The sequence below is a fragment of the Schistosoma haematobium genome, chromosome ZW (assembly GCF_000699445.3).
Source record: "Schistosoma haematobium chromosome ZW, whole genome shotgun sequence".
Classification (NCBI taxonomy): domain Eukaryota; kingdom Metazoa; phylum Platyhelminthes; class Trematoda; order Strigeidida; family Schistosomatidae; genus Schistosoma; species Schistosoma haematobium.
Window position 1 is genome coordinate 2,293,961 of NC_067195.1, and position 15,137 is coordinate 2,309,097.

Genomic DNA, 15,137 nt, shown 5'->3' on the forward strand with positions numbered 1-15,137 from the left:
TGATTCCAAACCACTGGTACACATGGGGTCTCCATGATCCTGATGGAACATTTGGTGTATGAACCAATCGTTGGTCAACGGCTACCATGTGACTGCATCCCCTCACCTATAGAAAGCGAAAAGTCACATGTCACGTTTCTGATTGAATGATTACTTATACTGCTACTATGTTTAGTAGCGTTCCAGAAAGTTCCGTAAGTTAAAGGCTATCTAAGGTGCTATATATACCCTAAAGATTCTATATAGAAAAGAATCTTGGAGTAAAGTGTTTCTTCTATATTTCACACCTTTTCTCTTGTATTCGAGTCATTGTGTAGATTTAGCCTGTGAATTACTAGAAGAACTTAATAAACTAAATCAAATATTCAATTAGAAGATTTAACGGAGACCTTTGAACGAATCCTAAGTGACCTTCCCAACTATTAGTCAATCAGCAAACAGTCAGCATAGAGTAAAAATATGTTATACAAAACTAAGGAAATAAAGTGGATACACTTCTTATACGTGGTTCAAAAACTTGTCAAGGTTAGAAAGAGGTTCTAATATCGTATTACATGCAGTAGAGGAAATCATCCATATGGCTATAGAATAGTCGGCCTCCGGAGCCATGATAAAGTCTCAAAAGCTCTTTCAGCCTCGACCACGTAGTTTCAATATTGTTTATGTGCACTCCGATTGTTGATTGCACAAAATGCTACTTCTGGATAACGACACAATGCACATAACCAAGCCCATGTAGGAGTCTGCACTCTCTAATACTCCGCATATATTGTAGTACCTGGATGGAGCTAGTGTTACTGGTGCTTTTATTATCCAGTTCTCAATAATTGTCATAGTTCGCTTTAGTTAGGAATTATATATAAATAGGGTTTTCATCACGAACTGACATCAGCTATAATGCCAGAAATTTACCTAACCAAATGGATGAAAGGCTTTCGCGTCAAAATCCGAGATCTATTATCTTATACCTGATTGTTTCGTCCACAAATTATAGCCCCGCCGTTTTATTTGTTATAGCCGCTCAATTATCACGTTTTGAGCGAAATTTCGTACGTTAGCATGCAGCACTGAAATTGGCGCCATAACCTTGAAATCTCTTAAACGCCTTTGATTGGCTCGTCCATAAATTATAGTCTCGCCCTAGATTATTCTGATAGCTACTTACAGTGTATCGACAGTTAAATGGAGTTTATAATGATATCGATTTTAATCATAAGTTATTATCAACAAGTTGATTTTAATTCAGTTGCTTAGTAGTAATGTCAACAGTTGAGATCATGAGTCAACTGAAGCTAGACCACCATGCAAAACCTGGAAGTAGTGGACGGCTGTTTCGTCCTATTGCGGGACTCCTCAGCAGCGCGCATCCACGACCCCGCCTCGTGGGATTCAAACCCAGGACCTATCGGTCTCGCGCCAGGCGCTTAACAAATTCCATGGATTAATGTCGTTGGATGCCGGCTCAATGGTCTAGTTGGCTAAGCGCCTGGGGCGAGACTGACAGGTCCCGGGCTCGTGTCCCGCGAGGTGGGGTCGTGGATGCGCGCTACTGAGAACTCACATACTGGGACAAAACGGCCGTCCAGTGCTTCTAGGTTTCCGTGGTGGTCTAACTTTAGTTGACTCATGATCTCAACTGTTGAAATTACTATAATATCCACAAAACCCCTTCTGATAGTAGCAATGTATTGTCCTCATTTTGTAAATCCACTCCTACTGTTATATTTCGATGAGAATATTGAGTAGTAACTTTTGGGATCCATTTATGGACCAATACCATACGTATATTTTTATCGTGTAATTGTTAAATAACTAAACTATTCATATTCGTGTTCCTCTTATCACAAGCTTTATTTTGTCCTATGAATTATTATTATACGAGTTACCATTCTTGTGTTATGCCCACTCTGGTAATTACAGTCTTCCATATTCACCGCCACATTTGACCAAATCTTGTACAAATGTTGTTTCCTATTTTATTGGTACGATATGGTCTGTTTGACTGGTGTATATAAACCCAGTACGTTTGAAATGGATGATTCATATGGCGGAGGCTATGATTGGTGTTCTGCACTTAACAGGGCAGGAAGAACGACCGATAAAGACTTTAAACTGCTCGTACAGGTTTTTATGCATCAATGGTCTTGTTGAAAATTCACTGTTCCATAATTGGCGGTATCATTACGTCATATATATATATACATTGGTAGGAGCACAAAGACACAAGTTATAACATCTACATGGAATTGAGGGCACACTAAGTATGGAATCAGAAACGGAAATGAATGAAAAGAATTCTATGTTGTTTCGTATTTGGTAAATTATTAACAGGTTTACACACTTAAATACTATCTGTCAATAAAATGTTGATAAATAACTTTCAAATTGAGATGATACCGTCTCAATAAGATACATGTGATAAGTAATAACTTCCTAAAATAAGGTAGTTTAGTTGAAACTAGACATTGATACTGACATTGTTAATTTTAAAAGATACTACTAGATGAAGGGCCTCAACTACAGATCACTACTAGGTCAATGTACAGCCGGACATGAAACACTTATCTTACCTGTCTACCTTTAATCGCAATCAAATATACTTCCTCTTTCAGCTATCATCACCATCCTCTATGTTTATCTTTAAGGCAAAACTGTTGACAGAGCCTAGGAAACTAGTATTATCCGGTTCTGTATTATCTAATTTGTCTTCATATACATTCAAAACATGATCTACATTGTATTATTTTATCATAGCCACAATGTTGATTATCTCTATACAATAAATTCATCATACTATTTTAAGGTTTCTCATTGTGATATGGTCTTACAGTCGACTAATACGCGTAGACGACTTTAAACAACTAATACGTGAAAACAATGAGGGAGATTGATTTTCTAAGCTTGACAATTAACCCAATACTAATTAGACCCGAACGAACGAAGAGAAAGTACACAAGACCAATGATCACCAGTTCAAGATTAGACATTTATTTATATACGTACAAGACCAGACCATGCAACAGACTAATTGAGTAACAGTACTAACACGGAACAACAACAACAACAATGATGATGATGATGATGATAGGTACAATTGAGTACTGGGTACAAAAATAATCAGTTCTAATTTATAAGTGGAAAATGTTGCTATAGCAACAATTTACAATTCAAATTAAAGGCTTACAAACTAGGGTAAAACGAATATAATAAAACCAAAGTGCTTAACAACCATGCAGTCAATAAAATCTTAGATCGTCTCTTACAACAGATTTTTTTGCGATGATATTAATATATGGGGTCATATACAAAAAGTGACGGGATAAGATAAACGTAAAGATGCCACAAGTATTTGGAGTTTGTCAACACTTTAACCAGTAACAACTTTTATCATCGAAATATGCCAAACCATTCAAGTCAGAAGCGATGAGATTCAAAGACATATTTGATAGACAATCGATATATATCAAGAAGTGATCAATCTGAGCTGGTTATCGATTATAGGAGATATGATACATGGTGTACCCATTTGTGATCTGATGCGGATGCATGACCAAGAGCATTCATCTAGGTGAGTCCAATGAAATTAATGTGGTTAGCATCAAATGTTAAAGACTTATAGAGCTATTGACTTGGGGGGGGTTGGTGAAGTTTTGTTCTCTGAGCTGGATGGTTTGGTCGTGGAGTTTTCATCGTTCTTCTGAACGACATCATCAGCACAAACTTTAGATAGAAGTGTAGTGTTCGAATTTCTCCATATGTGTTTCACAGCTTGTTCTATGCACCTCGATGTTGATTGGTTCTTATTAACCTTTGGTTGTCTCCCATCGGTTTGATGATGTCGTTTAGAAGAACGATGAAAGCTCCACAACCAAACCATCCAGCTCAAAGAACAAAACTCCACCAAAATCACCCACCTGAGCTACAAATCTTCTCCATCATCTCACGTGGGGGGGGGTTATTTACCGTTATAGACTAATAGGAAGATTTGAATGAACTGGTCGAGTGAACGAATTTTGGTCATTAGGAGTAAACTGTAGAATAAGTATAGAAATGACAATTGATTATTTTGACGATTGATATAACTGTAAAATAAGTGGAATGGCATGACCCAAGTTTATTAATTATCAAGATTTAGGAATCAGAATTAGTAATGAGGTTTGAACTCTGGATAACTCCCCGGGGCAGAATCTCCAAAAAGCTTTAAGATCTTATAGGCTATGCATAATTTAGATGAAGAAATGTTTAGGATATTACACCCAGTGTATATTAAGTCGCATTTTGAATATTATATACAGGTAACCAGTCCTTGTTTCAAATATGAAATACATATACTTAAAAGAGTTCAAATGCGAGAGAACAGAATAACGAACAGTCTTCCACCTAGAACTGATCTATTCAACAAAAAAAAATTGGACGGATGTCATCTACTTTTTGAGTTATGTTTATCCCATAGTGTCGTGACGTACTGGAATTCATTACCAGAGCACATAATATCAGTATCTTCTGCTAATTACATTCATAGCGATAATTGATCTTCACAGTATTACAAATCGTCAGAATTAATATAGGTCATCTGGTCATTTATATTTATCTCAGAATACTCAAGATTAACTTTAAATAGGCTTAGGTAGACTTATATAGAATATTATGACTAGAATTAAAAGTACTTTGTATCACTCAATGATGAAATATAGACAGTAATCTCCATCATTATTTATATCATATATTCACTTACTTACTCCTGTTGCTCCCAATGGAGTATACACCGCCGACCAGCATTCTCCAACCCAATCTGTCCTGGGCCTTCCTTTCTACTTCTATCGATTTGTTGTTCATTCTTCTCATGTCTGTCTCCATTTCTCGGTGTAATGTGTTCTTTAGTCTTCCTCTTCTACTTTGGCCTTGAAGATTCCATGTGAGGGTTTGTCTTGTGACGCAGTTGTGTTTTCCCCAATTTGTATTCTATACACTTTCAGTGCTTCTTCCTGATTTCTTCCTCCGCTGGAATCTGGTTTGTCCTCTCCCACTGTAGGTTGTTACCGACAGTGTCTGGCCAACGAATCCGAATTATTTTGCGTAGGCAACAGTTCATAATCACTTGTATCTTCTGGATGATGACTTTGGTAATTCTCCAGGTTTCCACCCCATACAGTAGAACTGTCTTGACATTTGTATTGAAAATGGTGACTTTGATGTCAGTTGATAGTTGTTTTGAGTTCTATATGTTCTTCAGTTGTAAATATGCTGCTATTGCTTTACCGATTCAAGATATATATATTTAATGTTATCTTTTTTATTTGCTTGTGATTTTGTACCTTGTTTTAATCATCTATTTCAAGTTTGCTTGAATATAATATATGCGGTGTGAATAGGTAACTCATTGAAGACAATGGTAGACGGTGATGTAATTTCGTGGATCACTTGAAGTTGGATGCTGGCTCAGTTTTCTAGAGAGTAAGCGTTCGCGCGCGAGACTGAAGGTCCTGGGTCCGAAACCTGCGAGCAGGATCGTGGACTAGCACTGCTGAGGAGTCCCATACTGAAACGAAACAGCCGTCCAGTGCTTCCAGGTTTTCCATGGTGGTCTAGCTTCAATTGACTCATGATCTCAACAGTTGAAATTACTACAATCTCCACAAAACCCCTTCTCATACAAATGAAGAATTACCTGAAAATGCTTGATACCGCATAAATATTGAACACTAATAAACGGATGAACTACAATTTCATGAGTACGTATCCTATGTTCACATGTTTTGCTGTATTTTTTTCAAAGTTACATAGAAGCTGATATGTTATTCATTAGAGAACATTAAGTTATTTATAAGACGAAATCTAATGTGGTATGTGCTACTGATGTCAATCGACATGAGTAGTATGTATCACCAATTGAAAGTGAAATGCCTGGAGGCAGAAGATTGAAGAAAAGAAAATGAGAACAAAGAATGATTGACACAGAAATGAAGATACAGTGAGGTCTAAGACAATGGATGGACATTTTGCAAATAAAGAATTTACTAAGAGATTCTGTAATTTTGTGCTCATGTGCATTTGGTTGTCCCCATCTACATGGTTCATCGTTGAAATAAATAGAAAAGTAAAACTATTTACTTAATAAAAAAAGGTCATGTCCTAGACTCGTAAATTCGTATAACTTTAGAAAATCCCTATAGACTAGAATTGTTTCCTTTATTGATCATTTAAAATCCATTTGTTATGTTTACTTTATATTCTAACAAGTCATATTCAATGGAATCAATCTAGATTACTTAAGATGTTTTTCAACGAAATGAGTAAAATACCGATCTTTTCTATCCTATCAATACACTTAATGTAGATGTATATCATAATCAATTCATTGGACTGTGAAGAAACTAAACGATAAACAAGAACACTGTCAGTCAATATAAAGCAGTTGAAAATTGGAAAAGGCATAATAAAATTATGCTAAATGATATCACAGTATTTCATTGAAATGATGAACCGATTCGAGTTAGATCACCATTGAAAACTTGGATGTATTGAACGGCTGCTTCTCATCAGTGCACATCCACAATTTCCGCATTGCTAACGATTCTCATACTAGAACAAGACGGCTGTCCAATGTTTCCAGGTTTTCAATGGTGGTCTAATTTAGATTGGTTCGTGTATTCAATGAAATTCAACAATCTCGACAACTCTTTACGACATATCACAGTGATTATTATCAAAATGGGGATTCGTGGAGATTATAGTAATTTAATAGTTGAATTCATGAATCCATTAAAGCTAGAGGCTAAGGGTTCACGCACGAGACCGGAGGTCCTGGGTTCAAATTCCACCTGCGTAATAGGTGTTCACTGCTGAGGAGTCACATACAAGGACGAAACAGCCATCCAGTTCTTCTGGGTTTTCTATAGGTGTCTAGCCTTTAATCGATTCATGAATTCACTTCTATATTACAGTCAGTTAAATAAATTTTAAAAAGCTTAGAATTCCATATTAGATTGAAATAAATCGGACTATATTCTTCAATTAACTGAAAGAAATTGGAATGTAGGTACACAGAACGGTCAAATCACTTAGTCTATATGATGCATACATTGTAGACTTGATTCATAAAATTTAATTAATACGAAAAAGCAGAACAGCTTTAATAGTCATATTCTATAAATAAAATGTATGTGACTTATTATTATGTTGGGTGAATGTGTGTATGAACAGTCGTAGTTATAATTCACTTGATATTACTTTACTTAAATCTTCCTATTGATGTTTAGGACTGCAATTGATCAATTTCTTATTGGCATATGCGCATACTGTACAAATTGCGTCGATATTGCCCTAATTCGACAAGCATTATAAGCAAAAAAGGATAGTGACTAACAGTGGGATCTAGGACACGCATTTCGTCTTATTTTGCGACCCGCTATATGGATTTACCTGCATCTCAGAGTTGATGTTTACTCCGCAACTCGAACACAGTACCATTCACTTCTAATTCAATCACATTATCCAATTATCTACTGAGTCCAGGTAGGCCCTAAATTGTGTAATGAGGTGAAGTTTAAATTCACTTGGTATTGTTAACTTGAATCTTTCTATTGATGTTTGGGACTGAAATTGATCATTCTCTTATTGGCATATGTGCATAATGTACAGATTGCCTCGATAGTGTCTTGAGTCTATGCACAAGCAAGTGGATAACAAGACTTTGTAACTAAGTAGATAACGCGATGGCGTTTGAAGCAAATGGCAATAGGTTCAAGTCACTAAGTCAACATTAACTTTGAGATGTAGACACATCCATCTGACGAGTTCCAAATAAGATGAAACACGAGTCAAACTGTTTTTCCACTATTAGCCACTATCAATCTTTGCTTAGATAGTTGTAGTTATAGTAATTCAATTAATTCCTTCACGAAGCTAGTCACTAGTGAGCACATGTTGATTACTAGTATAGGGGTTGTAGAGATTATTAAATTTTTACTTGAGATCATGAACCGATTGATGTTAGACCACCTTTGGAAACCTGGAAGCACTGGACGATCGTTTCGTCTTATTGTGGGACTCCTCAGCAGTATGCATCCACGATCCCGCTCGCGAGATTTTATTAAGTATTAGTGTAATGAGAAGCCGTGACCAGTGGAGCTAATCCATGTCAGGTAGAGACAATTATCTACTTCAGTACAATAGAAGTTGGTCATGCAATTTCGTGGATTGGTTGATATTAGACACTATCACCATTGGATGCCGGCTCAGTGGTTCAGTAGGTTAAACGTTCGCGCGCGAGACCAAAGACCATGAGTTCGAATCCCGCGAGTGGGATCGTGGATGCACACTGTCGGGGAGTCCCACAATAGGACGAAATGGCCATCCAGTGCTTCCAGGTTTCCACAGATGGTCTAACATTTTATTTTTGTTTCTCAAACTGGATAAAAATTAAGTTTTCACTTAAAAATTAACACTCTTTGAGGTACATGTAGAATGTTTATATGTTAAAAGTTTTTTTATTTTTCTTAAGAAAAGAAAAGAAGAAAGAAAAAGAAAAGAAAGAAAAGAAAAACAAATTAGATATATCACTATGAGTGTGTTTTATTCGTTTACTTCTCTTTCTTTTTCTTTTCTTTTCTTTATTTTATAAGATATTTTCATTCAATGTTGTTTTTCTCTCTCTATCATTTCATATCATATGACTGGACAATGTGTTGTAGGTCATTTCTTTCATGGATAAACAGACAATAACCACCGCCACCAGCCACCACCACCACAACAACAACAAAATTACACATAGATTTAATCACTATGGTGCAAAAGTTTTTAGCTCAACAAAAAAAGTTTTTTTTTTCTAAAGAAGAAAAGAAAAATCAATCCATGTGCCTGTTTTATTGAGTATAAATCTATGTTTAATAATCGATTAAAATAGATTCTATTCATTGTAGATCTCAATAGACTATGCTCAGTTGAACATGTTGTTTTATTATTATAAACAATTCGAAAAATCAACTTCATCAAATGTAAATGTGAATCGTTGAGGGTCAGAGTCCGCTCTCCTTCTTGAGATGCTCTCAATTGGCCACGCGTATATAGCCTCTGCCAGCGAAGTTCGACTCACTGTCTTCTCGCGGCGGTTGTGTTGTTTTCGCAATTAAGAGGACGAAAAGCGAATGTCTGGCTCGGTAACCGGGTTGGTGGACATGGAGAGTCCACCTAGGAGTTGGAAAACCCTGATTCCAAATCAATGGTGCACATGGGCTCCAGTATCCTGAAGGAACAAATGGTGTATGAACCAATTGTTGGTCACCTGCTACCATGGGAATGCATCTCCTTACGTCGATCCACTGCCTTGTGGATTAGATCTTCATGTGAAGGGCTCGAAAAGTGGCCCCCTAAGAAAATCGCCTGCTTCGGTTTAGGCACCCGGGCAGTATCACAGCCCTCACACATAACAAATGAGATCTGTGTGGCGCATATATATTTGGTGCCTCCTCGTACCAATATCTATGTGTTAAAATAAATAAAAAGGCAGTTAGTCAGCTACAACGTAGGACCAGGCACATATATACATCGGTCCAAGTTGTCATACCTCATTAGCGCAATAAGATGAACACCATATTCATAAAAGCAGTTACTTCAATGGTGGTAATATATAAAAGAAAAATTGTACATAAGGATATAATACAGAAAGAAAGAATTAGTTCGTAGAAAGAAAGGTTTCAATAATTTTAATCTCACAGTTTAAGGGAAGACAGCAAATGTATACACCTACACTATTATGATCGATTCTGAACCATGTCACCCAGAGTCTCCAACCATTGGTTACGAAAGTCACGCGGACCCCAACCAAGTAGTCTGCATCTACCAACATGGCTTAGACTAGAAGTTAGTGACTTCAGGCACTGATGCCACGTTTTGGTTTGGCCGCCCCTAACTTTCTTCCAACCATCCCCTACACCGGTTAGCATTGCACGTCGTGGTAATCGGTGTTCAGGCATACATAATACGTGGCCCAACCATCTCAGTCGATGAAGATTCATAACCTCATCAACTGATTTACCATCATTCCCTAATACCCTGCGTCTAACCTCACTATTACTTACCCGGTGATTCCAGCAGATGCCAGCAATATTTCTAAGGCATCTGTGGTCAAATACTAGTAGCTTACGGGTGTCTTCCACTCTTAAAGGCCATGTTTCGCTGCCGTAAAGTAAGACAGAACGGACTGCCGCGCAGTATACTCGTCCGTTTATTGATAGACGGATATCTCGCCTCCGCCAAAGGTGACGTAAGTTGGCAAAAGCCAAACGAGCTTTTCGAATCCGTGCTGAGATTTCGTCAGACACCAACCCATTAGGGCTGATCAGACTTCCAAGATAAGTGAAGTTGTCAACGCGTTCGACTACTTCACTCCCTATCCTTAGTTCAGGTGTTGACGCAGACCAGTCCTGAAGCAACAACTTGCATTTAGAGGGAGAGAAGCGCATCCCAAACATCCTGGCATTGTTGCTTAGTGCGATAGTCACGCGCACCCTAACCAAGTAGTTTGCATCTACCAAAATGGCTAAGATTATAAGCTAGTGACTTCAATGACTGATGCCATATTTTGGTTTGTCCGCCCTTATTTTTCTTCCAACCATCCCCAACACTAATCAGCATTTCGCGTCGTGGTAATCGGTGTTCAAGCATACGTAACACGTGGCCCAACCAACTCAATCCTTGAGTGAATATGATACAATACATCTTCAACATTACTGTTATAACTTGCGGGTTTATGCCCTATTAATAAATGACGTAATGATAACGCCAATTAGAGAACAGTGAATTATCGACCGGATCAATAACAAATAAAACCCGTACGAGCAGTCTAGAGTCTTTATCGGTCCTTCTTCCTGCCGAGCATTGTCTGTTAAATCTAGAACACTGATCTCAACCTCTACCATATGAATCATGTATTTCTAACATACTGGTTTTATATATAAACCAAACAGACCACATCATACCATAAGATGAAAAATAACATTTATACAAGATTCAGCCAAAGGTGGCTGTGAATGTGGGAGACTATACTTAATAAACTGAGCATAACCTAATAATGGTAAATCGTATAATAATAGCCTATGGGTTAAAATAAAGCTTTTAATTAGCGGAAGTCACTAACAAGTGGACTGAGACATGTTGGTAGGTGTAGACTACCTGGTTGGGGACCGCGAGATGATAGCAACCGATGGTTAGAGACCATGAATGACATGGCTCAAAATTGTTTGCAATGGCGCAGGTGCAGGTGTTCTCCTAAATTCTAATCTTCTGAATTCTTCATGTCCCTTATTTTCTCTTTCCAAATTCCTTTCACTGTATTATACTCCTTGAATAACATCTACAAGACCTAATGTTTCCGATTACTGCTTATACTCTTACTACCTCTACCACTACGGAATTCGAATCGACAACTGCATCTCTGTGCTAATGTGGTGTGGCAGCTCGAACTGGTTTACGTACGTACGAAGTTCTACGGTGTTACTGACTGATTGAGCTACTTAACAGTTATACGATAAAAAATACACCTATAGTATTACATCAGAAATAGATCCAAATAGTTACCATTCATTATTCTCATCGAGATATAACAACTATACTTATATCCACCCAGTACCATTCACCAAGATCCTAATCATTAAAGGAGACATATACGAAGAATTTATCTTCTTTATTAATATACAGTCTCCCTTTATAGTAATTATTAGTTACATTTAGTTAATCATTACCTTGAAACAAATGTCAAGAAAATGAGTGAATAATTATCAGAATATACTGAAATAATTCATGAACGAATTCATTAAAGTATAGTAGAACATTAAACTGAATGATTATCATATTGAATCAATCATTAATTTTATGCTTGATCACTATTTATCAATGATCATTTAGACCCCCAAATGCCCTGGTACGGCCGAGAGTGGGAAGAGTTCGCTCTCCCTCTTGAAATGCTCTCACATGGCCACGCGTATATAGCCTCTGCTAGGGAAGTCCTACTCACTGCCTTCTCGTGGCGGGGGTGTTGTTTACGAAAATGAGAGGACGAAGAGCAAATGTTAGACGCTTTAACCGGATTCCAAACCAATGGTGCACATGGGCTCCAGTATCCTGAAGGAACAAATGGTGTATGAACCAATTGTTGGTCACCGGCTACCATGGGACTGCATCTCCTTACGATGAGCCACTGCCTTGTGGATCAGACCTTCAGGTCGAAGGCTCGGCGTGTGGCCCTCTAAGAAAACCATCTGCTTCGACTTGGGCAGCCGGGCAGTATCACAGCCCTCACACAAATCAAATGAGATTTGTTTGGCGCACATGTGTTTGATGCCTCCTCGTACCAATATCTATGTGTTAAAATAAATAATGAATTAATAATGATGATTTAGACGGTAAAGATAATAGTATGTCATAAGGTTAAATAGTTAGAAGGAACCAGTCAGTCAGTCAGCTACAACGTAGGACCAGGCACATATATGCATCGGTCCAAGTTGCCATACCGCATTAGTACAGCAAGAATGAATCAGCAGAGAATTCTGCTTCACCTCGGTCTTCAATTAACTGGTAATAAACAGGGATATAAATGTCTATAATCTTACGGAGATGATATTACTCGTGGAATTCGATCATGGGTTACTTAGTGTTATAATAAATTTTACTACTGAGATGTTCATATTACAACTGTTTTCTGAAGGACAGAGACTTTTGGATTGATTATTGAGGTTACGTGTAGTTCAAATAGTTGAGTGATAACTTCCTTGACTGTAGCATTAGGTGATAAAGGTTCGAAATACATTGAAGCACCAGTTTCTTTAGAATTAAAGGAATGTTTCGGTAGCCAACTGCTAGCTAAAACTAAAATCAAAGTTCAAGACTCCCAATAACCATCTAGCATGAAAGCATAGTGTACACAATTCCAAGTAATCAAAATCAGTGGATAACCCCAAATAACTTGGTATAGGCAAGGATAAAGTTCACTTCCTAACTTAAAATGTTCCTAATCGACTAGGCGTTTATATTTTTTTCAGGGAACTATTGCTCACTCTTATAGTCTTTTTTTAAACAGAAGTTAGAGGATGAAAAGCGGAAGTCCGGTCCTTGAACGGAGTTGATGTGTACGGAGGGTTAACTTAGGGGAGCTGGTAAACCCTGGTTACAAACCAACGGTTTAAATGGGCTCCAGGGTACTGATGGAAAGAATAGCGTATAAACTTATTTCGGTTATCAGTTATCGTGAAACTCAGTTTCGTACGGCTGTTCCAGTCTTAAGGATTGAAACTTGCGTCAATTATTCTAGTTATCCTGTAAGAAAACAATTTGCTTCATTTAGGGCTTCCAGGGAGTACTCCACCCCACAAACAGACAGGATATTGAATAATTATTCAACAAACGTTCTACTCGCTCTTCATTCAAGTGATTTTTAGGATCAGTTTACCACAAATGAATCTATCTTGCATTAGTTCAACTTCCCAGCTTTATTTCCATTCTGTATACACTTTAATTGTTTAAATCACTCGGCAGCTCGCCTTTGTTAGAAGCTCTATCCCATTCTAACGGCCTGAGGTAGCCAAATGGCCGTTTGAAATAATGTCAGCAGATAAAAATGCCTCATAGTTTCTCTGGAGTCACCTGTGTTCCTCGTCTTCGCCGTTCGCAACTTACCGTAGGTAGGTTCGATTGTTTTCGAAAAGTCATAATGTCAACCAATGTTATATTTCTTAAATCCGTATTTACGACTCTAGTGACTTATGACAAATTCGTTCTCCGTATGTCGATTCAAAAAGGTTATTCGACATGAACTTATGAATGGAATCCAAGACTTCGTCACCCGGTTTCGTCGATATCAGTATCGCACTGGGCATCAAAGTGGAGGCATAACGAGTCAACTGGAGCCCTATTTACTATTGTTTATGTCCCGTTACGTGATAAAACTGGATCAAAATGGGGAGAAACAGGTGTGGAAAATGTGTTAATATGTTGCTAGATTGGAGCCTCCAAGTCTGTTTGACAGATAGCGTGGTTCTAGGTGAGAACTTGGGTGCTCAGTCCTAGTATCTAGGACCACAAAAGAGGAGACTGTGTGTCCAATATTGACTCGATAGTTCCAGGTCAGATAATCACGGTCACTTCTAACAGCTTTGTGCTGATCATGAACTATTTCTATCCTGAGTCGGATTTCTGGAAAGTCACGTACAAATATGAACTAAGGCTAGTAACAAATTGCGTTTATGGATCACTGAAACTGAGTTCTAAGTTCTGTTGTTCCCTTTTCTTCACCCTAAAATCTACTATTTTAAGTAGTTTATACTCACATTTTAAAGGTCACAAATACAACCGACTTCGGTCTATCCAGAACAGCTGTTGCATTACAAACAACTAAGAGATAGTGTCTACGTTTCCCTAAATACAGCCACAGATCTCCATTGATTATCCTTTGAGTCTATGGGGGAAAACTGTATATTATCCCGACTACTTGTTCAGGTTAACATCTCAACGGTATACGCAGTTCTGATGGGAACAACTGCTAATTTGACGTCTTATTATTGATTTTTTTGGTCAGAACAAATATTTGTACATTTATATGAATCAGCATACCGTCAAAAAAACCAAGTCCGAAAACAGATCGTCTTATCATATGAAAAATATCTCAGAAACTATCATAAAAGAACTGAAGTGCCTCGGAATCAACGTCGCTCACAAACTAACACAACGGCAAAGATAAACCTAAAATCATCTGCAAAATAAACCACACCAGCTACGAGAAATATTACGTTGCACAAAGTGGACATCCCCTTCACCTACGTATACATGGACACAGACTAACCCTGAGGTGACATATATCACTAATGCCAATGCACGCAGATAACCAAGGACATGAATTTGGATAGGCAAATATCATAATTCTGGATCGAGGGGACTCTAAGAATCCGAATGAATTTCTAAGAACATGTCACTCGGACAATCAATACACACATCGAAATGAAACCTGATCTATTAACCTTAACTGAAGGGGTCGACTGACGAGGACAATCAACCGAAATGCAAGAGCAGGCGACGACAACAACCATATCTATGTAGGCAGACACTCACAAAAAAGCCATCAGAATGAATTGATATAACACTCGTGA